The sequence below is a fragment of the Leuciscus leuciscus genome (genome assembly GCF_965113295.1).
Source record: "Leuciscus leuciscus genome assembly, chromosome: 20".
Taxonomy (NCBI): Eukaryota; Metazoa; Chordata; class Actinopteri; order Cypriniformes; family Leuciscidae; genus Leuciscus; species Leuciscus leuciscus.
The window spans coordinates 29,510,396-29,533,039 of record NC_138744.1 but is presented as its reverse complement, the minus strand read 5'-3'; the positions used below and the strand labels follow the sequence as shown (position 1 = coordinate 29,533,039).

Genomic DNA, 22,644 nt, shown 5'->3' with positions numbered 1-22,644 from the left:
CAAAACCTCCACCAGCTCTTCTTGAGCGGGTGTATGAAGCGGTGGATGGGGCTCCATAACACCCGCCTCGATGCTCACAGCATCTGACCCCTCAGAGCCTGATAGCTGAAGCATCGGTGCCTCCACCTCGCGGGAAGAAGCCGCATCGCGGGCTTCCACACGAGGCGGGAGAGCGTCAGAATCTTCAGACGAGGACTGGGAAGATGACGAATCAGTCCCATGTCCCGCTGAAAGATCCATCTGCGAACCCCATGATCTGCGGTGCCGCGCTGCCTCGGCAACGGCGGGCCCAGAACCACGAGGTTCGCGAGCTTGGCCGAGCTGATCAAATATAGCAAGCCGCGAGCGCAATACCCTCAGCGGCAGCTTCTCACACTCGCTACAAGCGGCTCCCTCGAGAGCCGCTCTAGCGTGCTGCACGCCGAGACAATGCACACACATGAGGTGTGTGTCCGTGCCCGAAATGAAACGTGGACACGGGTGCACACACCTTTTAAACTGCTCGCTTGCCATTTTGATAATAATGCTTGTACAAACAACACCAAATAAGACTCACAGAACACAGAGCGCTTAGCTGAAGAGCAAAAAGCTAACGTGTGTTTGAGCCAGCGTCCCTTTGTATCTTCCGGGCATGCCGTCATCTACTACGTCATGACGCAGCACCAATCAGGATTGGACAGATTTCATTCATACTTCAGATGCGTTACGCTGGGGGCGTTCCCATAGTGTCGTCACGACGACGACGCAGTGCGAGTTCCCTCGAAGGGGAACTTCTATTTACGGATATGATGTGATACGCACAGGTGAGTGAAGTATGTGCAATTTCCCACGAAAACCATCCTGTCAGGTCTAAAATATAAACACTTAGGCTTACCATAGTGAATCAGGGTTTGACAAAAACACGTTTTGAAAGAAGGATTGATGATGTATTGACTCATTATTTAAATTTGGTTTATTTTGAAAAAAAAGAAAATTACATCATGTACTGTACCTTTAAATAAACAATAGGTGACAGTAAAGACATTTATAATGTTAAAAAAGATTTCTATTTAAAATAAATGCTGTTTTTTAACGTTCTATTCATCAAATAATTCTGAAAAAAAAATATTAGAATGATTACTGAAGGATCATGTGACACTGAAGACTGGAGTAATTCTGCTGAAAATTCTGCTTTGCATCAGGAATGAGTGACATTTTTAAATGTATTGAAATAGAAATTGAATATACAATAATATTACAATAATATTGTAAACTAGCAACACAGGCATTTTATCAGCGTTTCAGCAGAATGTTGTGGTTTTGTTGAGTGGAGAGCAGTTCTTACACCTCATGAAGAATAACTGGAAAAACTGTGAACAAAAACAATACTATTTTTACTATTAAAGAAGGAATTATTCCAACCAAACTTGGTAACACTTTATGTTGATGGTCCCTTTTGAACATTCTGTTGACTTCACAACTACATGTCAACTAACTCTCATTAGAGTATAATAGACTCTCTGCTTAATATGCTAACTCTTTATTGTGATGATCCTCCAACAGACATTCTACTGACTATAAGTAACTTTGCAACTACGTCAACTTATTCATCTAACCCTACAAGTCCACTAGTACTCTACTAACACTCTAATGAGAGTTTGTAGACATGTAGGTGCAATGTTACTTATAGTCAACAGAATGTGTTAAAGGGACCATACAAATAAAGTGAAACCCAACATGTTTGAATGCATATCACTTGATTGATTCACTCACAAACTGATGAGTTCAACAATGATTCATGAGTGTTTCTGAGAAGCACATCTCACTTGTGGAACCGGTTCTGAATCATTTCCTTCTTTGCTGTGAAGTATCACAAAATAACACAATAATCACGTGTAAAGAACAAGACCCATATCATTTAAAAATGTGATCGCAGCCACTCAACATGCATGTGAAATCCATGTTTATATTCAGGCATCATCATACTGCAACAATTCAGTAGATTCCTAGTGAATATGTCACTCTCGCTCTTTGTGATCCAGCATGTCTCTCTCTCTCTCTCTCTCTTTCTCTCCAGGTCTCAGATAACCTTGGCCAAGAGTCAGCTGGAGGAACTAATCTGGGCTATTTGCATAGCAGATCCAGAGAAAGAGGAACAGTCTCTGAAAAGTCACTGGCTCTCTGAAGCCCGAGCATCACAGCGAGCTCCACGGGAGGGAGGTCACCGCCGATACTGCTGGGAAAGCACATTATTTGTGGACGCAGCGAGCCGAGCCACGGAGAGACAGGTGGGGGGGCTCGAGTCCCGTCCCACTGAGCTCATCCACCTCCACCTTTACAGGTGCGCCAGCATTCCTCCACTGACACAGACGGATGACATATTTATTAGCTTGTTAAAATGCAGCCTCCCCCATCCACCCGAGTGCTCACCTAGCTAAACAAAACAATTGGCTCCTCCATTGGCTAATTGGGCCGAGCCCCTGTGGCGCGACTCGCCCAAGTGCTTGATGAGGCATAAAATGATGATTAATTAATTTACTGCTCAGTTGATCATCAAACTGAGAGGTTTATGATTTGCACAGCGGTCAGCGTCTCTCTGCTGTTTAGGAACTCAGCGGCGGAGAGATCAGAGCTGAAGCCACTGCCTTTGCTTTGACCTGTGCGCCGGCAAACTTCCACATCCACATCCACACCACTGCACAACATCCTAACATCCAACACTGGCTTATGCAACTATAATATGTTAACGAGACTCCGACTTGCCAAAAATGTATATTAATCAGTGTGGGAGGGGAAAAAGTTGTTGGAGTCATTTGCTTCACAGGGTTGTGCACTGAATTGAGAATATGCTTTAAATAAAAAATAAAAAAAATAAAAAAAAAAAAAAGTTTAAATTAAGCAAACAGGATGTAGAATTGTATTTTGAATAGGAAGTACATAAGGAAGTACATTTGAAATTGAATGAAATTAACATAGCGTTTAATAATTCATTCCATTTTTAGGTTTCAATTTCAGAATATTCCAGTAATATTATATGATATTAATAATAAAACGTTTGGGGTCAGTACGATTTTTTTCAGTTTAGTTGTTCAGTGGTGACAATAAAGACGTATAATCTTACAAAAGATTTCTGTTTAAATAAATGATGTTCTATTCTTCAAATTTATTCAAGAATCAAAAAAAAAAAAAAAAGAATCACGGTTTCCACAAACTGGTTTTCAACATTGATAATGATCAGAAATGTTTCTTGAGCAGGAAATCAACATATTAGAATGATTACTGAAGGATCATGTGACACTGAAGACTGGAGTAATAATGCTGAAAATGCAGCTTTGCATCAAAGGAATAAAATACATTTTACAAAATATTCACATACAAATCTTTTTATTAAATTTAATGCAAATAAATGCAGCTTTGGTGAGCATAAGAGACTTCAATCAAAAACATAAAAAAAAAACTAAAAAACATACAGACACTAAATGTTATATATATATATATATATATATATATATATATATATATATATATATATATATATATATATATATATATATATATATATATATATATATATATATATATATAACTTTTATTTTACTGACCATTGTGAAAGAGCACATTCCCCAGAATACTCCGAAGTCTCATTCTCCTGTATTCGGCCTGACCCTGATGATTTGATTACATGTGAATTATCTTTGCATTAGAATACTCTAGAATTAGATACAGAACATTCACATGAATTATTGAAACTAAAGGACTGTTTGATGCTGAAGCATTAATATGCTTTTGATATTAATAATTAAATCTCTTTTATCAGAGGGGTTAACATAGCGCTGCCATTTCATATTAAGCTTAAATGTACATGTGTACAATGCTAATTCACTCACAGCTACAACATCCTGTGTTCGGATGAGTTTTGACCAATTACTGTCGAGTGTGGATATTGGGGTGTGTTTTTGTGTAATTGATTTAAGAATCAATGTCTTTATGGTGGTGTGACATGAAAACAAACAGGTAGGAAAGCTCATTCCATTCTGACGTGGTCTGGCATGTCACACTGACTGATTGCATGATATTCCAGTGACTTTCAGAGGAAATGCGTTCAGGGTTTCCATCACCTTAAACAGATATGTAAATTCTTCACTCATGACAAAGCTAAAGCTCACAGGCCTCAGGGCTCACATCCGCTCGTCACTCTTGATCGCTCCTGGAGCGTACTTAAGTTATAATCAGAATGACGTTGAACAAACAAAAGATAAACTGTAATTTGCACCATTCTCAGATCAGTATTTACCTTTTAGATGCTGTTTAAGTCCCGTCATTGATACTCAAATAGTCAAATGCACGCTTGACTTGAGAAACACAAACACATGTTTGAGAAAGCTGTTTCAAGTGAATTAAACATTGCTGAAGTTTAAATTGCCTTTTGTGTCCCATTACAAGACAAATAAATATTACATGATAAGCAATGGTTAAACGATTACAGAAATGCTATTAATTTTAAGGGTTTAAAGTGTTGTCTTGTTTAACATTATGTAATCTTTCAAAACGAGTTAGCAGCAGAAGTCACAGAACAGAGCGAAATGTTATAATTTCATATAGAGTAGATGACTAAACTGCTTTTAATAAATGCGACTAAAAACATGATAATTTAATTGAATTCAATAGAATCAAAATATTAATGCAACAATTTTGATATTGATAAAGAAGGATTTGTACACATTTGTATATCTAAAAATTGTTCATATGTAAATAATTTATTTTATTGTGCTGTCAATGCATCAGTATTGCATGTTTCAGTTTGTATGAAAACATACAACATATGTTTGTTATCATATGAAAACTATGTGTGGTAGGGCCAGACTTTACATAAAATTACATGAATACTCATGAGATCAGGTTGGATATGGACATCTGACAATCTTAAAATGAACAGCAAAAAATGTATAAACAGACAAAGACCTCAAACTTTATCCAGAATATAGCTGTGCAATTCTTTCCCAAAAAGTTACAAAAAGAGGGAGATGAAATGTGACAGAGCAATAGAACAAAGCTAAAACAAACATGGGCTTCAGGATGTCTGCAGGGAGATGGCTCCAAAATAAGAGCATTATAATTTAAAGCACACAGTGAATGCTTCATTACAGGAACATCAGTGTGGTCCTTGTACTGACTCTATTGATTTTACCCTACAGTGAAAAGGAGCAGGTCTCCTCCTTCCTCCAAGGCATATCAGAAATGCATGCTTGAGTTTCAGCTTTACTTTCACCTAAACCTGCATTTCCTTGAAATAGAAAATAAGGTCAAGTAACAGAGAAAAGGTTAAACTCTGAATATGAACATTTAAAACGGCTGTTCTAAATTTAGCATTCATGCAAACAACGCCAACTGTTCCACTAAATGATTGGACAAATTAATTTAGAGTAATTCTAACACTATATATGTGTGATAGCCAAGGAAGTCTATAAAACCCGGAAAGTGCTGTCCGCCAGCATTCCTATTCATCTCAGTGACATCGGTTCGGCTGGTGCATACAGTTCTGGAAGCACAAGAAACTTGGAATAACTAACTGCATAAGTGTACAGTACATCTCCTGACTAATATACTCCAAAAAAATACCCATGGTTGGGTCGAATATGGATATACCCAACTGTTGGTTTAAATTTAAACGGTTGGGTTTGTACTGTACATAGTTGACCCATACTTGGGTTGAAACAACCCAGCATTTTTTAGAGTGTACTCAGTTAAAGCACTCTTTAATTTAGTGTCTATCAACACTCAGTCTGTTTGGATAGGAGTCTGTCAGCTTGGCACATTTTGACTTTGGACAATTGTCCCACTCTTCTTTGCAAAAATGTTCCAGATCTGTTCAATTTTTATTCACTTCTTCAAGTTCAAGAAGCCGTTTCACTCGGATGTACGCCACAATAGGGAAGAAAAGATGATTGCAACTTCCGTTTCATGCTGACATTAACTGTGGAAGCCTTGACCCTTTGGTAATAGCCCCTGAAAATAGCCTCTCTTGACAGCACTGCAACTTGATTTCAAACTTTAAGTGCTAAACAAAGCATTGACATTAAGGAGAAGGAAAGTGAGAATTGAATCGTTCAGTGTGAATAAAAATGGGTAAAACAATAGAGCTATAGCTGCTGGCCTTTACACCTGCTCAGTCGACTCCAAGCGAGTCATAATTGCTTTAGGGCTTCGAATCCACTTTTGAATTCAAAGCTTTGGACAAATAATTGGATTTCCAGCAAACATGCTGAGCTGTGTTTCCTTCTCTATTGGTTTGTGTCCTGAGGGCTAAACACTCGCCAGTCTGTATACTGTAAGTGCACCTGGTGGGGGCAGGAGGTCTTGGGTTGGCGTGGAGCCTGTATAGGAACACGTTAGAATGGTCATCAGTTCTGATGAAATAACTCTAACCTTCATTCCTGGGAAAATTGAGCTAGTGGTTTTAGCATAGCATTAGCATTAGCCAAGATATCGAAAGCAATTACGTCTCATCCTGCAATATTTCATGGGCTATTTGACATTGAGCCCAGCATTTCATGTGTGATGTGACAACACAGCCTGAGCTAACAGAGAAAAGCATATTTTGTCACATATCTGAGAAGTATGTGACAGCAGGAATCAAAAGACAGAAAAAGTGACTGCTCAGATTTAAAAAAAGGGATAATAAAAAAAACAGAAACAGGAACAAGAGCATTGTATCCAAACCAGTGCCTCTTGAAAAAAAAGAGAGACGATAATAGATTTGACAGCACAGAAAAAACTTTTTTTTGTTGTTGTTTACAAAATATTAGATAAAATGATTTTTGAATTTCAATGTTTTTAGTTTTTGGTTACACTTTAATTACAACATTACTTATACTCAGCTGAATGTCTAAAGAGGTCTGTCGAGTATTAGAGTATTAGTAGACTGTTAGGGTTAGGGTTAGTAGAATAAGAGGTTTTGTACAATACATGTACTTGAAAAGTTATTTATAGTCGATAGAATGTCTGTTGGGGGACCATCAAAATAGTGTTAGCAGATATTAAGCAGACAGTCTACTAATATTCAGCTAATACTCAGATTTACTACATGAGTTAAACCCAGAAACATTCAAATTGAAATGGAATAGTAATTTATATTGTAAAAAAACATTTCGAAAAAATCGAAAGTGATTACATAAAACAAATTATATTCTACATCCACACACATGCTACAGTATAAATACAGACGAATGGCATTGCTAAAACTTTTTAAAACACACACACACACACACACACACACACACACACACACACACACACACACACACACACACACACACACACACACACACAAAAAGCTTGTTGGAAAATGGCTGCAAACTTGCTCAGGTTCCTAGTGGTGCGATTTGACATTGAAAAGTTGTCAACATGCCTTTAACATTTGTTCCCGTTACTACGAATTTACCTGCTGCATTCTGACAGCAAGCCATTACTATGAGTCTGAGTGGAGCTAGTGTCCGAGCAGATCGGACAGGAGCATTGTAGCGGGCGGATAGTGTTTTGCTGCAGGCTATATGTCCTCAGGACACACTACAGCAAACCTCCACGGAGCACACCATTAAATATTGACACCGGAAATGCTTCCTTCAACTCGGCCCACTTAAAACTCATCAGAAGTACATCAAACACTGTTAAACCTCCAACTCGGTTAACAAAACAAATATGTTCTATGAACGTTTTGCTAAAGTTTCCATTACGTTATAAAAACGTTATTCCTGAATGTTCTCTATTTCTGAATGATGGGACTCCATTGACTTCCACAGCATTTTTTTCCATACAGTCAATGGGGTCAATCAACTTTGTTTGCCCATATTAAAAAAATAAATAAAAATTATGTTCAGCAAGAAAGAAATTCTTACAGGTTTGGAACAACTTGAGGATGCGTAAATGATGACAGAATTTTCATGTTTGGGTGAACTATCGCTTTAAGGGAACATTCCATTTCATCATTCTGCACAGTAGTAACATAATAAAAAAGTAAAAAGAAAAAACATTTCAGAAAAGAAAAAAAAAACCTTCCATGAACTATGTATAGATAATGCTTTTGTGCTACGTTTTGAGAACATTATTTAAGACCAGACAACTTTGTACAAACATTACTGGAAGAACGTTTGTCCATAACTTAAAATTATCCAAAGTTTTGAAAACGTTCCCTGTTAGCTGGGGACAGGCTTGCTTATTTGTATCCAACAAATACATACAAGGGTGTTATGGCACGTGTCCAAAAAGGAAGATTGTATTTTTTGTAAACTCCATATGATCCTTGACTAATAATGAATTGAGTCAGAATGACCCAAGCAAAGGAATCAAGTCCACCTCATTTGAGAGGCTCATTGAAAAGGACCCAAGTGCCATAATCCATAATTCACAATCACTTTAAGACAATTCCTTCCTCAGAAGTACTCAGTACTCAGAAGAGCATGCTCACACGTCTAGGAGTAACTGGATCGCACAATCATCCGCGTCAAAGCTACAACAGACATAACGCTCCATGCATATTGCTAATCGGTCTCGTATGGCTCCAGGCCTGGACCGGGCTGCCAGGGCACGGCTGGTGATTGGGTTACCCAGTGAGTGATGCTAAGCTTCTTCCCTGCTAGTCACCACGGTGACCTCCACCTGGACAGGCGCTGGTAAGCAGAGCAGTCTGGCGGAAATTATTTATAAGCACTCGCCCCCCCACTCTAATTTAGTTTCATCCCGTAAGGCCCTAAAGCTCTACTTGACACAGCAACAATGGCCACTGAACTTTTGAGCCAATGAATAGTTAATGACAGATTTGATTACAAATAAGGTTCCTCATTAGATGATCTCATTGTCTGGCTGCAAAGGGCAGCTGTAGCAAATAGGTCTAAACGTAAAAGTAGCACTCCTTTGATCGGCCGTTAAACCAGTCTCATGCTAACTATTACGTAGCCTGTTCACACTTAGATTGGTTGTGTTGTATGTTAATTCCTTAACATTTATGCTGTGATAAAATCAAAACAAACATGCTATTTTGAATGTTCCCAGAGCAAATGGCTGCCGGAAGGGACGGCTATGCCGGCGCTCTTTTATTTATCTCTCGTCTGCCGACCATGATTAAACCATGGTGTTAGCAGCGGTACCAGCTGGCTCCAATAATTGCAGAGGGAACCACTTACCAGCAGTGAGCAAAATCATCAGTAGCTACATGTTCCTCAGCGCTTAGAAACATTTCCAACAAGGCTACAGTTTCAACATCGCAGCAGGCGACGCAATATTAAGCAGTCTCATTATGTTCTGTGGCCAGAGCAACACAAGAAATGTCTCAGCTCCTCAATGTGCTGGCAAAATAAGAGCATGCAAGCGTTTATCAAACAATGTGCAATGGTGATAAAACAACTGTATGTGATTTACATTGAGAATTAAATGTGTAAATATATATATATATATGCATATTTACACATTTAATTGTGTTATATTAACACTATTTAATAGTTAGTTAATAGTTAATAGTTAATATTGTGTTAAATTAAATTGTGTTTAATTTAATATATATGTATATGTGTGTGTGTCTGTGTGTGTGGGTGTGTAACTAACAACAAGTTAGTTAGTCATTGCATAAACCAAACAGATTATTATTATTAATTTTTTTCATCTTAATATTTGTCTTTTGAAATGTTCATCAAACTGATTTGTGTAATTTAATGAATCAGGATGAATGTTTTACAGAGATACAAACAAACTAGGAGCACAACTCATCCCAGAATTCATCAGATTCATTGATAATACTTACTGATGTTTGTGCTGCTTCTGTTTCCCTCCAAAATGATCGCACTTCCTGTTGGCTGATGTCAAGTTAAAGTGACTAACAAGATGGAATCTGACATTGAGGACACTGGAACAAAAAAACAAAAAAACAAAATAAAATTAGGCCTATGTATTTATATAAGACTTCCATTCGAGAAAAAAAAAAGTGAATAAAGACCTGAATTATTTCTGAATAGAAGCAGTAATTGTTAACTTCATTGTAATATTGTGATAAAAGGCAGCAGATTCACGTTTCCTAATTGAAACAGTACATTAAGCACAGTTCTGACGCAATTAATGTCATGTTTAATATTCTGTAATATTTATTTGAACACAGCATGTGTATTATGGTTCACCTTGCAATGAGTGCAATGTCCTCTGAGGGGACATTGCACACACACACACACACACACACACACACACACACACACACACACACACACACACACACACACACACACACACACACACACACACACACACACTTCACTATATGATTACTGTAATACTAAGCAAACGTCTTTGCATACATACAAGAATCTCTACTATCATCATTTAATCCATTTCACACAGAGAGAATCATTCGCAATGCTGTTGTTTGTCTAACAAGTGCCTTTGACTTTGACAAATGTTTAATTGCATTGTGAGGGTAAAAAAAAGAGAACATTCTGAATCTGTCAGCGGTTTCTTTTATGCGACAGTAGAGCCAGGGCAGCTTTGTCCGACACTGAGCTGTAAATAATTTAGCGGGGAAAAAAGAAGAGGAGCCATCGAGTGTGACAGTTGCCCTTGTTGTTGTGGCGGCTGCCTAACGTGGCCTGTAGGACAACACTGGCAAGGTTATAGTTAATGTAGGCAATGAGAGGAGACGCTACACACCTGACACACACACACACACACACACACACACACACACACACACACACACACACACACACACACACACACACACACACACACACACACACGTAACCTATAATTTAATATCTGTGTCTAAGTGCACATACTCACACATATACAAAAGCATATAGTGTCGATATGAACATACTGTATACTGTATGTATAAATACAGTAAATATAGGCATAATAAAAGTCATGCTGTATTTAATTTACAAAAACACACACACGCACACCCACAACTTAAACAATCCATTTTACTATCTTATGTGCACACACACACACAGAGAGAGAGAGAGAGTGTGTGTGTGTGTAATCAAAGACTCCAACTCATCGGGGTAAAGCAGTTCCTGCATGTTGAACACATGAGTGCAGCTCTAAGGTGTCACTGTTGCAGATCCGCAATGAGGCGAAACATGTCGTCCATGAGTGGAGGTGTTTTATCAGACGCACAGAACTACTTGCATATCATTGAGCATCGAGCTATTCCCTGATACCGCCACACACCAGCATGAGTAGCAGTGGTGTAAAGTTTTTGAGTAAATGTAATTAGTAACTGCATTGAGTATATTTTTGGCTACTATCAAAGATTTTTTGCAACTTTTACTCTCTACTTGACTATATTGTTGAATAAGAATATGTACTCTTTAATCCAATACATTTGTGATGATGAGTAATGCAATTTCGCATGACACCAAACTTTTTCTGCAGGAGTTTATTTCTGCCACAAAAGAAGCTATATTGCCATCTACAGGGCATTAAAGGCACTATATATTGTGTGTTTTGCTCTTACTCACCCAAACTTGTCAATTAATCTAATTTACACAAATGTGAGTGCATTGGCAGATAGTTGTTGAATTGCAGGTGTTTTATACTTGAGATGAGGACATGACTTCAGCAGGTGATGAGGCCAAAACCAGCACATACAGTGCAAGTAGGCTTTGACATTGTATTGACGAGACCTTTTAAAAGGATATTGGTTTAATTGAGCTTAACTAAGACTTGAGTGTAGAAGTTTAAGAGGCTTTGTTGTGTCGACCTTGATTTATTGCAATGTTGATGTGTTCAGTTTTTTTTTGATTTTAGAAAAGAAACTTATGATTGCTCTCCTCACAAATCAACTGTTTCTTATTTTTCACTGGCATGTCTCTTAGGAGTTGAGGGCTAGTGCTTTTTTTGAGTCAACATTCAGTATGAGTAAAATACTTAAGTACTGTTAAAATCAGATACTCTGAGGCCCGGTTTCACAGACAGGGCTTAGATTAAGCCAGGGTTAGGCCTTAGTTTAATTAAGGCATTTAAGAAGTGACTTTTATAAATGTAACTTTAAAAAATAAATAAAAAAAAAGCATTACTGGTGATTATCTTGAGACAAAACAATGGCACTGACACATTTTTAGATATGCCAGTGCAAGTTCAAACATGCAGTTTAGTCTGGGACTAGCGTAAGCCTTGTCTGTTAAACCGGGGGTTAAACTTTTACTCAAATTGTATTGGAATTGGTGACTTGTAACCTGTAATGTAGTCATTTTCGCTGTAAGATATCTGTACTTTTGCTCAAGTATGGTTGTAAGGTACTCTTTACACCCCTGATGAGTAGACAAGAGTCTGGAGATGAACTCACATCAGTGCTGACTGATTCAAGAATGTCTACATTTCATGGGATTTATATTATTTCTCTGAGAGGATGTTTGGCTAGATGAGGCAGAACATTGAGCTGAATTATACACGGAATTTATGTTTCTTGTGATCTTAAACAGCATTTGATCAAAAGGCTTCTTCTTAATACTGTAAAGCCTGACATATGAAATAATACCATTAAAAAAATTATAAAAAATAAACAAATGGCAGTTGATTAAACCTTTAGACAAAATAAAACAAGTTCGTTTTATGTTTTTGAGCATCATATTTTATACACCAGGCTTCATGGCTCATATGATATAGTGAGAATATGGAGCTTATACTCGAAGAGGAATAACACCTCAGATTTATTCAAAATCTGAGCAAAAATGCGTTCAAATGTTGATATTTATATGGCCAAAAAGCAAGATGAAATTATGATAGCTTCTAAATCAATGAGATCTTTCTAACAGTAGCATGCTACTAACATACAATTATATGAATATCAGTTGTTACACTATAACTCCCAATAATGTAAGATGACATTTAAATGTTTTTTTTTAATTTTTTTTTTTATCAAAGATCTGTAGTTTCAAAACATATAATGCAATGCAATAATGATTAAGAGATTAACAAATATGCGTTCCTCAATAGCCTGATACATCATATTTGATGCTCACATTTTAACATGAAGTTGCTTCAGTCCAGTAAGTGTGCATGTTGAAATACTACTAACAATACAAAAGTTAATAGTAAATTTGCTTCTTTTGTTTTTAATCAGTATTGCATTACGACTTGAAGACGGATGTTTTACTAAAAAGGCTTTTTACTTGCTAAAAACCTATAAACTATCAATCAGACAACAGAAGGCATGTAGAAGTCATGTTTTTCCTAAAGTTTTGATCACATTGATAACATTAGAGGCCTTAAAAATGTGCATATCAAATTTGATACAGTGGCTTAATGGTTAAATTCTGTATTTCTTCTTTATTTAGTAGATAAATATGTTAAAAGTCCCCCATTATGCACCGGGTTGATGAATGTTCAGAGTGAACATGAAATATTATTTCAGAAGTGACAGATGAAAATGTCACTGGAAATGAGTAGTTTTTAATACAATTGTATTCATTGAACAGCTTGTAAACATACTTTATCAGTAGAAGAAATGGAAATAACCTGTTAAACATTAAATAATTATCCAGTCATTCAAGACATTTATCCTTATATAAAACTATTTTGGCATAAAAGGTTGTTTAAAATGGAGAGAAGAACCCTAGTATTCTATATAGACCTTTTTTTTTTCTTTTTTTTTTAAGAGTGTATAGCAACATGACAGTCTTAGGAAAAGCCACGCGGTCTGTTTGACTCGGGTGGCATTGTGCTGCTGATCTCTCCCTCCCATCCTCCATCCTCATGACTTTTAACTCTAAGTACCCCAGCCGAGCTACAGCGGGACACGCGCCCCTCCCTTCACATGACAATGATAGATTTGACAGCAGGAAAGTGTTAATGATGGCGGGCCATGATGGCGGGGGCTACTTCAACAGCATTTGCATTTCCATTCATCTCTGCAGCATTTATCATTATGAGGTGGCTGCCAGATCTAATTAAAGTGTGAGCTAACAGGGGCGACATAGACGCCCAGCCACTCGCCTCCGAAACACGGGACTGACTCCAGCAGGAAGCACCAAAACCAATTAACTCCCTCGCAAATTAAGTCATCGGAGGCCTCTTTATTAGAATTAGCCAGCAAAGAGGTGCAGAAGAAAGGAAAATAAATAAGTAAAATAGCTGGGGATTTGGTGTCATATGCGCTTTTTGCAACCATCCTTCTGGCTGATTTTAGCACTTCCCCATAAATGTGACTTGGGAGGTCCAAAATCAATCCCTCATTACATCACTGACTGTAATTGTGACTGCAATAGATGCGTCATGGACTTCAAGATGTGTTAGGGGTAAGCTAGATTTTTGTTAAAGAAATTATCTGTTATCATGCTTTTCGGTCAAAAATGACAGAATTTTTTTTGTTATTTTTTCAATGAAATTAATGTACTATATTTTAGTTTGATAATGTTTTCTATTTAATTTTTTTTTTATACTAAATTATATTTACGCTGTGTTTATAATCCATTTATTCACTTTTTGAGCATACTTTATTAAATATTAAATGCTGTAGGAGGACAGACTGAAGTTTGATCTCTTTTCAAAGACGACACTTGGCAGATTATTGCTGAAGTGAAAAAAGTGAACTTAAAAAAAGTGACACAATTGTAGGCTACGTGAATTGTTATGAAAAAATTACAAAAAATACATTTTCAGTTTTTCATGAAATATATATTTTCAATAACTCTAAAACTGCAAGAAAATCAAAGCCATAAATCTAAACAAGTTGTGTTCCAAATTTTATCTTGATATCTCAAAAAAAATAAATAAATAAATAAAAATAAAACTTTCCATAAGATTGTGTCTGGCCGCAGTACCAAAAGTTTCCACTAGATGAAATTTGTCTCCCATTACTTCCCAATGCGGTAATTTTTGGCAGTAATTTTATGTTTTATTTGTGTGTGTGTGTGTGTGTGTGTGTGTGTGTGTTATGTTTGTTTCCACAAAAATATGAAAAAGCACAACTGTTTTCAACACTGATAGCAATGAGAAATGTGTCTTCAATTAATTCAATAGATAAACTGATATCTGGCAAAAACATGAACATCCGCCTAGCAATTTCTGTAAAACGTCAAAGGTCATGGAACTATCCCAGAAATTCACTGGTCACAAAGAGTGGGAAGTCTTTTCTCATCATCATATATGGAATCTGTTTTGTGGGACAACAAAAGCTTGCCCTGGGAACGAGAGCAGGGCTGGTTGTGAGGATGTTACAGTGGCATCCTCGATTTATCAACAGCCCAGCAGGTCATGGGTGAGTGTGAAAGGTGCCATCCTTCACCAGGGATGGATGCCCACAGAGGCGTCCATATGAAAAGCTTTCCCAGCCAAAACCCCAGGCTGCTGCGCACTGGTCAGCCTCACCTCCAGATCGCACATGGGACACGGGACGCGCTACAAGTGCACAAGAGATGGATCCGCTCCACCACACCGCCGAAATGAGTTATGTCACGTTCTCCAAAGACATTAGGATGAAAAATGAGATGCCGACGGATCGTGGAAATGAGCGATAACATAAAAGCTAAATATTTTAACATACACTTATTGTGATTCACCTCTTAATCAGAACACCCTTAAACACAAATCTTTCCATTCCACAATAGCTTCTTAAAGCAGAAAAAGGTTATTTAGATTATTAAGATATTATTCACACTACGGAAACAATGGTACTTTTAAGAACTGTTCACTGAAATGGTCTTTGGGAAACAAAAATGGTTCTTCTATAGCATCAAAACAAAACAAAATTGTTTTGGAAACTTAAAGGGATAGTTCATCCACAAATGTATATTCTGTCATTGGTTGCTCACTCTAATGTCGTTCTAAACCTATAAGACTTTTGTACATCTTTGAACAAACAATTGAAGATATTCCATGATAAGATTTCACGCCAATTCGTACAAATTTTACGAGGTGGCTAATTTGTACGAATTCATACGACCTCACACGTACGAATTCGTAAGATTTTTGGTAAATCGTACAAATTTTTTTGTCCAATTTGTATGAATGCGTACGAATGACCTAACCCTGACCCTGACCCCGCCCCTAAACCTACCCATCACTGAGGTTTAGACAAATCGTACGAGTGAGGTCGTATGAATTCGTACGAATTAGCCACCTTTTACTCACGCGTATGAATTTGTACGAATTGGATATTCTTAAAGGTGAACTAAGTAACTTTTTTTACCTTAACTGAACAGCTTCGGAGTCATTGGAATGGTTATATTACTTATTTCGGGTTGAATGGTGGTCGTTTCGCACCCCCCTAGTGCCCGTGAGCGGAAAATACGCACTTGCAACTTTGAGCCGGCGGGCCGCCGGCCGCTGCGTCAGGAAGTCTCGCGTGATATCAGGTCTCGCGATGTAAACAATTGCTTTACGGCCAAAAGAAATCTGCTAAAATGCTGTCATTATTGCACTCCCTCACGCTGTCCAAACCCGAATGAAGAAGACGTTTTAAAGAATGTCCCATCTGCTTTGATGTCGTTAATCTATAGCCTCTGGTGTCTGAGAATCACCAACGAGTTTTTACAACAGTGTTGTCAAATATCTATTCCGAAGCTGTGGGGGAGCTCTAGAGAGAAACCTGCGAGCAAAAAGCGAGAATACAGCGAAGAAATCCCGAAGCTACTGAGTGCTGCTTTAATGAAATCTGAGATATTTCTGTCCCTCTCTGTCACTCACCCAAAACGCTTCAAAATGTTAGAGATCGTAACATAAATCCAAGCAGTTTAGTCTTTTGGAGACACAATCGCTTTATGATGCACACATTTAATTTATGCCTTTATTCACATAAACTTAGATTTATGAATATACATAGAACGCATCACATATGGTAAACGGAAGCTCAAGCAAGAATATGAACAAAAGTCTTACGGATTTGGAACAACATGAGAGTGAGTAATTAATGACAGAATTTAAATTTTTGGATGAACAATCCCTTAAAGATGATGAAAAACATGTCTTGCATGGTAAAAAAAAAAGTGCCTCCTGTGATAAACATCGTGTCTACTAATGCAACAAATTGCGACTGGCTGTTTTAGCCACTGAAGTCACGCGGTCATTAATGTTAACAAGCTGAGGAACAAAAGTCAGCTCTTGAAAAAAACGAGAGAGAGAGAGGGAGAGAGGGAGAGAGGGAGAGAGGGAGAGAGAGAGAGAGAGAGAGAGAGAGAGAGAGAGAGAGAGAGAGAGAGAGAGAGAGAGAGAGAGAGAGAGAGAGAGAGAGAGAGAGAGAGAGAGAGAGAGAGAGAGAGAGAGAGAGAGAGAGAGAGAGAGAAATGAAAGAAAAACAACTTTAAACATCTTGTTTTCCCTGGCTGCCTTTTGTGATAAGATGAGGCTGTAACCTGAACTTGCTTGCCCTTCTGCCATATGTTCCAGGAAGCACAGACTCTTCACCACCAGAGAGGGGCCCTGAATTATTGATTAATGATTAGCAAATGCAATAGAAATGTTAGACTCTATGTTGTGTGAGCGAGAGAGAGAGTAAGAGAGAGCAAAAAGGACTGCGTGGAGTCGGCGGTGTGTGGACTAGAAAGGGGGAACCAAATTCATTATTGATAGCAGGACAAAACAGCTAGTGTGGGAGGTGGAGAGCACTAGGTGATTTCAGGCCTGTATTGATTACTGGAAACAGCAGGAGGTGAGTGTAGTGTGACAGACTGAACACAAGCTGACAGCAGACTGACTGGCTGTCATAGTCCGTCCTCTCGCTCTGGAAACCCTCGCAGGCCGGGTAAGCATTGTTTGGGGCCCATTGTCCCTAAACCGAGCTCTTCAGCGGATGGGATCTCATTTGGCCACGCTGAAAAGTGTCATAGGCAGCGGTGAATACTGAGCAGTGGGCATACGAGAGCCTTTTGGCTTTTCATTTGAATGGGACACAGAATAACATTTCACGAGGCGAGTTACACAAAACTGTACTTCAGCTACATACAGGGGCACTACAAATGAATGCCATTGCATTAAAAATGACACTTGATCTGATGTTCTGTCAAAAACATAAAACATAAATTAAGCATTTTTTCAAGATTTATGTATTTCAAATAATAGTAAAATTCCATCAAATTGAATTGAATAATCCTCACATATTATATTCATATTATAAATTATGAATTTTAAATCAGTAAAAAATAGAGCTTAATATTTATTAACATTTTGTATAAATCTTAAACTTAAATAAAAAAAAATAAAATAATAAAATAATAAAATAATAATAATAATTATCAATACAAATCACATAAACTAAATGGTCCATTCCCTTATTCTATTAAGATTTAAACAAAATGTTTTATTAAGGCCTATTTTTATTTATTTATTTTTTTTATTTTTTTTATGTGAACAATATGTGAGGATTATTCAATTTAATTTGATTGAATATTTTTATTTTTGTATTTTCCGTTCTCATTATAATTTCAGTAACCTGTTTGGGTGTTTTTGTCATTTTTTTAATGTCTATATAGTTTTTATTACAGTTATTTTAGTACATCAAATAAAACTAAATTGAACTGAAAAATGGTTCGGCAACTTTCTGAAATAAAATAAGCTTAAGTTTTGAAGAAAGGAAAAAGTTTTCAACTAATAACTCTGGACAGACAAATGTTTGTTGGGTTTGAAATGCTAAACCAATAGATGTAGTGTTGAACATGAAGACAGTCAGTATTGTGTGTGTTTGCGGTTAGTGGATCATGTTAATAGATAATGTGATGCATTACACCGAGGTTCTTTTGTTAGGACACCTGTGTGAACTGAAAACATACATCCAGTAAAAATCACCGAAACATTAAAATACACTGAGACTTCAACAATGAATTGAAGAGAAAATATGTTGAATCTTTCCATTGCACAACAGGTTATTTCTGGTGGAAAAGGGTATTCTTCACACTAAGAAAAATGTATCACTGAAAGGTTCTTTGGGAACCAAGAATGTTTCATCTATGGCATCACTGAAAAAAAATTTAAAAATAAAAAAACTATTATATATTTGATATACCCCAAAATGAACATTCTGTCATTTGTTCACTCTCATGTCATTCTAAACCAATAAGACTAAAGGATATTTTACAAAACATTAAAATACTACGTTCACACTGCGAGCCTTAAAGCTCAATTCCGTTTTACTGGTCAGATCTGATTTTTTTTTATTATTTTTTTTACAAATATTTATAGCTGTTGTTGTTCTAAATGTGGCCAATATCAGATCCCAGTGTGAACAGATCATGGTCCTGAATCGACACGCATGCACAAACGAACGATAAAAAGATGTCGCGCAGCACGCTGTCTTACGGATGTAAACATGGAGAACATTAAAGTAAACGATTACGCGTTTATTTATAGCATGATCTGCCTCGGAAGCCAGAGAATTTAAGCGCATGTGATTATGATATAAAAAACAAAGACGAAGATGTGAAAAAAGAGAGCAGAGTTTTGAAACATTTATGATACGAAGAGGTTCCAAGCCCTCATGTTTTGCTTGTATATAGAGCTGTCACTTTAATACTTATGAGTTCTGACACATCACTGTCCTTCACCGACTACCTTTTCGCAACTTGATCTTGCTAACTTTTGGCTTTTTAAAATCTGACTCCCGTGAGCGCAGAATTGAGACGAATGTTGATCTAGAGTGCTTTCCTGTGGCATGCTGTGTTTTAAAGTTTTTACTACAGTGGAACTTTAACTATAGCAGAACTCATGGTCTGAGAAAACATTTTCGCGCAAACAATGATCAATAATGCACAATAAGGCCTATCTGTTTCCATTAAAAATATAAAGCAATTAAAAATACTATTTGGCCAGTGGAAAAGAATTACTAGAGAAATACTTTCTCTGAAATGTGTTTTATATTTGATTTATTTATTAAAAAACAAGGCAAGGATAGGCTACTAAATGATTTTTAGCAATGTAATGTGAGGGCACATCTGTATCTCATATTTTCCTAATGTCTTGTACATGGCATCACGTGGATGGATATGCATATGCAAATGATATGCAGATGAGGATATGCATAGTAAAACGAGGCGTTGTAAGCTCCATATATGGTTATTTTGGGGAGGAGACGCTGACTGGGTTTTATAAAGGGAATTTTGCACAGGTTCTGGCGTACGCACAGTTTTATAAGTCTGAATATTGTTTGGCGTACATCATTTTTGGTTTTCGGGCACATGTACACTTTTAATAAGGATCCTACACGCAGTTTTATAAATGAGACCCCTGACCTGTGTCTGATTTAGGACCACATATGGAAGTGGCCCAAATCGGAATTGAATAGATCAGATTCCATGTGGTTTGTGCTGTTCACACTGTCCTGGGAACAACAGATCAGATCTGAGTCACATAAGAGTGAAACAATGATGAAGTGAAGAGAAAAGATGTTGCATTTGTGACACACGGATACAGACACTTGCTTTGATATTGTGTATCTAATGCATTTTGATGTATTAAAGTATTAAAACACTTTCTGGGCCACTGTATGAACTAAATCATAGCCTAAGCTAATGCACAAATGCAAGTATAATGTAAAAAAAAAAAAAAAAAAAATTCTTTATGGTCTATCTAACAGTTTTGCTTTGTCATAATTTAACTGTTTTTAAGCATATATTTTTAAATGTATTTATTTCTTAAGTCTAACCTTCATGAATTGATAATGTTAATACATATTAACAGACTCTTCTAGCGTACATGTTTCAGGTAACCTGACTTCACGGCTCTCTCCTTCACCTGAGTTGACTCATCTCGTAATGAGCTCCTTCAACACACTGAGCTACAGATGCAGACGCTTCCAGCACAGTCACAACCCTCACAATCGCTTCCTTTTCATCGCAGAAATATGGAGACGCCGCTGGCCTGTTTGAGATGATATATTGGGCTGTAATAACACTTGATCATCACATTTGAGTCTAACTGAATTATGGGTAAGAGGATCGGGTTGACATATGTTTCAATATCGGTGAATGATGCATTATTCTCCGCCAAGCAATGGATTTAATGAAATATAAATGTCCATTAATCCTCACAGTTCATGCAATCAGTGAGCGCGGACTGAGCCGGCTGTTCGCTAACCACGGGAGATGAGCTGCCATCACTGGACAAAGAGAAAGTGCACGGGGGCGAAGAGTAAAAGTGAAGGAAAACAGAGCAAAAGAGAGCAATGATTATGAGATTGAGAGCAGAGGCAATGTGCCACTATTGGATGTGACCATTTACAAAAGTGTAACAGTTAATTACTACATTTTCAGATGAAAATGTAAGTGGTTTTTGCTCATGTTGCTTTGTGGGTTATAAAGTAATTTCTTCAAAATGCTGCATTATTTGAGGCATCATTCAGGTCTGTAGCATAAATAGTGCAGGATGTGTCACATGCTAAAATGCACTAGTTTAAAAATAATAATTACACTAAACATTCACCTTAATCGCAGAACAAACTGCTGAGGTATATTTACACATGAAATCAATAAATCTAACAGACACAGTTAAGATGGGTGTGACCGATACTTAAACACATAGCAGCATTCACTATTTACACTCAAAGTTTGTACATGTAGCCTACGCATGTACCTCACAAGAATATAAAGTAAATGATAAAATCATGTCCACAAACCAGTGTTAGCACGTGAGTTTTAACAAGCGTATCGACACACAGTGACTCCTGGTTAAACACAGGCAAATTTGAATCAAACATCAATATTAGCATATAGCTGGGGAAAAACAGTGCCTTTCCTTAACGTTATTATAATGACATACACACACACACACACACACACACACACACACACACACACACACACACACACACACACACACACACACACACACACACACACACACACACACACACACACACACACAAAACCCCATTCCAATATACAGGAAGTATAATGCAGTTAGCATACTTGTCGGTTCTCAAATATAAAGAGTTCATTTTCCCATGAGGCTCGTCTCTCTGCTGTTTAGTTGATCAAATCAGCCTCATCCAACATTTTCCACACTTTGATTAATAAAACACTGCAGCAACATATCTCTTCTTCTGGACTGAATACAGTGAACACAATTTACCAATCAACCAAGTCTGGTTGCTATTTCTGTAATGTGTGGAATATTTTATTTTTATTTTTTTATTATTTTTTTTGTCCTGAGGTGACTATAAGAGCTTAACTCTGGTGCGATTTTTCCATTGCTTTTTTCCCATCCACCCATGCACTAACCAAACTTACCCTACTTACCTTCCAAAATCAGACGAGATCAGCTATATCCCTGAAGTGTGCTGCAGGGAAGACGTGTTTTGTGCAGGTTTTGTGTGGTTAAAGGGGGGGTTGATTATGATTTCACTTTTTTAACTTTAGTTAGTGTGTAATGTTGCTGTTTGAGCATAAACAACATCTGCAAAGTTACAACGCTCAAAGTTCAAAGCAAAGGGAGATATTTGCTTTTAAATAATCACTTTTTAAGGACTACAACAAATGGCTGGTAGGGACTACACAACATTCCTCCATGCAGGGTTAGTGACATCACCAACCCTAAAATTACATAAACCCCGCCCCCTGAACACGATTTATAGATTATCAAGACAGAATATGCTAATCAATGACAAGAAGATAACTACACATAAGCAACATAAATTATTCAACTAACCATTCAGAAATGTCCTGTTGAGTCTCGTCTCCATCATTGTCTGAATCCGGT

At 37.3% G+C, this 22,644-nt stretch overlaps 1 long non-coding RNA gene across 1 annotated transcript; it reads right to left on the bottom strand.

Annotated features, from left to right (window-relative positions):
* Positions 1 to 931: 931 nt before the first annotated feature.
* On the bottom strand, positions 932 to 22,261 carry LOC309484298. The gene is made up of 4 exons (XR_014200834.1): positions 22,185 to 22,261; positions 9,773 to 9,874; positions 1,753 to 1,839; positions 932 to 1,349 (listed from the first exon to the last, which is right to left on the bottom strand). It is a non-coding gene; the product is annotated as an uncharacterized lncRNA (long non-coding RNA).
* Between the last annotated feature and the right edge of the window lie 383 nt (positions 22,262 to 22,644).